Source organism: Haplochromis burtoni, unplaced genomic scaffold (genome assembly GCF_018398535.1).
Source record: "Haplochromis burtoni strain Fernald_Lab_line unplaced genomic scaffold, NCSU_Asbu1 Contig_1443, whole genome shotgun sequence".
In the NCBI taxonomy this organism is placed as follows: domain Eukaryota; kingdom Metazoa; phylum Chordata; class Actinopteri; order Cichliformes; family Cichlidae; genus Haplochromis; species Haplochromis burtoni.
In genome coordinates, this window is record NW_024583804.1 from 4,568 (window position 1) to 7,445 (window position 2,878).

Sequence of the window (2,878 nt, forward strand, 5' to 3'; positions counted from 1 at the left end):
ACAACTGTACTGTAGTTTCCCAGTATATATTAGATTTAATATGGGGGGCTAAATTCAAGTGTTTGTCTCCAGACCACAGTGCATGACCTGAGCCTCGAGAGGGGGAGAACCTGCATGCTCTGAATGAACTGGTCGACCCAAAAAGCAAACTCTGATTCACTCATGGGACGCGCGAGAGATCCCCACAAAATCCCCACGCCAAAAGGCACCGTGGACTCTGAGCCACAAACACTATCGAGGACAGCATGGTGGCCTGGTTAGAAAGTCTGTATTTGTAGTGTGTGACTGATTATTAAGAATCTGCACATAATTGTATGTACCGTATTTGGCAGACTATACGGCGCACTTAAAATCCTTTAATTTAGTCAAAAATCGACAGTGCACCTCATTTATGAATTCTGGTCGTGCTTACAGACCTCAAAGCGATTTTATGTGGTACAAGCGCTCAAAAATCCGTCAAAAAATGTTTTAGTACGACTTTGGTAAGCTACATCGCTTGATGGATTGTTGGAGCATTACAGCTACTGTAGTCAGGAGCCTCACGACTCATAGTAATCTCAAACGAACACTGCAGCGTCACTGAGAGTTAAAAACTGTCCAAATTCTTTCATTTTAATACAATGATCAGTGTTGCTGCTTTACCAGGTGTAACAATTAAGTTTAACATTCAGGCATCTATGAAAACAGAGATTATTAAATTTAACAGAGTTAGAAGTTGGCAGGAAACATGACATAACCAGTGTTGGTCAAGTTACTTGAAAAAAGTAATCAGTAACTAATTACTGATTACTTCCCCCAAAAAGTAATCCCGTTACTTTACTGATTACTTATTTTCAAAAGTAATTAGTTACTTAGTTACATTTTTAAACATGACTTACAACCTGAAAGGTGATAAAGCAATAGATCTTTCAGCCCAATTCTACTTTTTCTGCATAATCCATCATACAAAATGTAATCAAATAAAAATCTTTAACTTTATGCATCAAGCAAACATTAAATTATATGCAACATTCTCTGACTGGAAGAAATTTGTTTAACATTTAAACCTATTTTCTGCACATTCCAGCACATAAAATAAAATAGTTTTTTGTGTTTACACTACTCTTTCAAATAGATGCAAGTAAAACACAGCAGAAAATAAATAAAATCAAAGACTCAGCGGTCCTGTTGCTCTATTTTCACCTGTATAGCAGGTGTGGGGCAGGCGGAGTGCCCTGGTGCAGGTGTGCCGCAGCGGTCAGTGGAAGGATATGGCAGTTTCTCTGTGAATTTCCCATTACGTGGTTGCGCACTCGGAGCTTGCTCGGAAGTTTAGGGTTTTTTTTCGCTGTAAAAAAAGTTTTCTTCCCACACACAACGGACACTAATGTTTTTGTCACTTTTTATGGAATCAAACTCAAAGTAAGGTCAGTACTTCCACGCTTTAAACGCTGCACGCTCATACTCTCTGCACTCGATATATTATCCATTGTTGATCTGCACACAGCTGTTGTCACGAACGTTGCGCTCGCTTACGTCACTGTCATGAGACACTTCGCAAAAAATCACGGTTTTAGTAACGCAGTAACGCAGCGTTCCTACGGGAAAGTAACAGTAATCTAATTACCGTTTTTGCAATAGTAATCCCTTACTTTACTCGTTACTTGAAAAAAGTAATCAGATAAAGTAATCCCATCTCTGCACCTGACAGTACAATAAGTGTCCCAACCAGACAATGATTTGGATACTATAGAGGACCTATTTAACTTAACTACAGTAAGGTCTACATACAGCCAGGATTTTAATTTAAGAGGCCCTATTATGCTTTTCCTTATTTTGGTAATATACGTACAGTACTGTTTCAGACATGTAGTGTTTCATATACGTAGGTCAGTATATATGCAGGTAATCCATGTAACTCAGTTCCTTATACTTTTGACTCAGTACAGTGTCAACAGAGGGGATTCCCTTATAGAGTCGCCTCAGTTATTTCTGATGTTTTGGTCATTAAATTCCCAAAATCATACCAAGCACATGGAATCCACAGTCTCAGCATCCCACAGCAGTTTGTGTCAGGTGACTTTCAGTGAAGGTTATGAAACAATGACAGTGTGATGATAACAAAGAGAAGCATGAGTCATTATCTCGTCGTTACTTGGACTTTATTGTTGATTTTAGCACTTCACACTACCGTTAGCCATCATCTCAAACTGTGTCACTACTGACTGGTTTTCCTCCTTTGGAGTAAACTACGAATCAGACAGCACATCTGAGCTGCTGTCACACAGTCTGAAACACATTCAGATACAGGAAAGTATGACAGCAACAACACGCTCAAAGCTGAACATCATTTGCATATTAAGAATTTTACTGCTAGAAAAAAATAGTGCAAAGCTGAACATAGTGAATTTGCTTTATGTAGGATTTCCTTCAAAATATTTGTCTTTTGCCAAAGTACTGTTGACAAATTCAGTGCATGAATATGAATGACTTTCATGTTAGAACCTGTGAAATAAAGTGTGTGTGCCGTGTTCAGTCTGATACGTTTGACATGTATGAAACATCAGAATCTGTCTTCATTTAATTGATTTCCTCTAATGACTCTGTGTCTTTTATTGCTAGCATGTGTGCTCAGAGGTTTTCAAAGTGCATTATAAGCATGTCGTGGCTTTGTGTCCCTCGCTCTGCATTAGTAGAACATTAAAAGACCAACAAATATAAGTTTGTCATACTTTATCGGTGAAATAGTCTTGGAAAATATAAATAACATCTATAGCAGAAACAGTGTATCACTCTTGGTCTTGCAAGACAATTTTGTGTCCAGTTGTTAATTCTTGAACAATGTGCACCAATCTCTTACAAAAGATGTGGTTTGCTATGGTTCTCTAACCCAACCAGG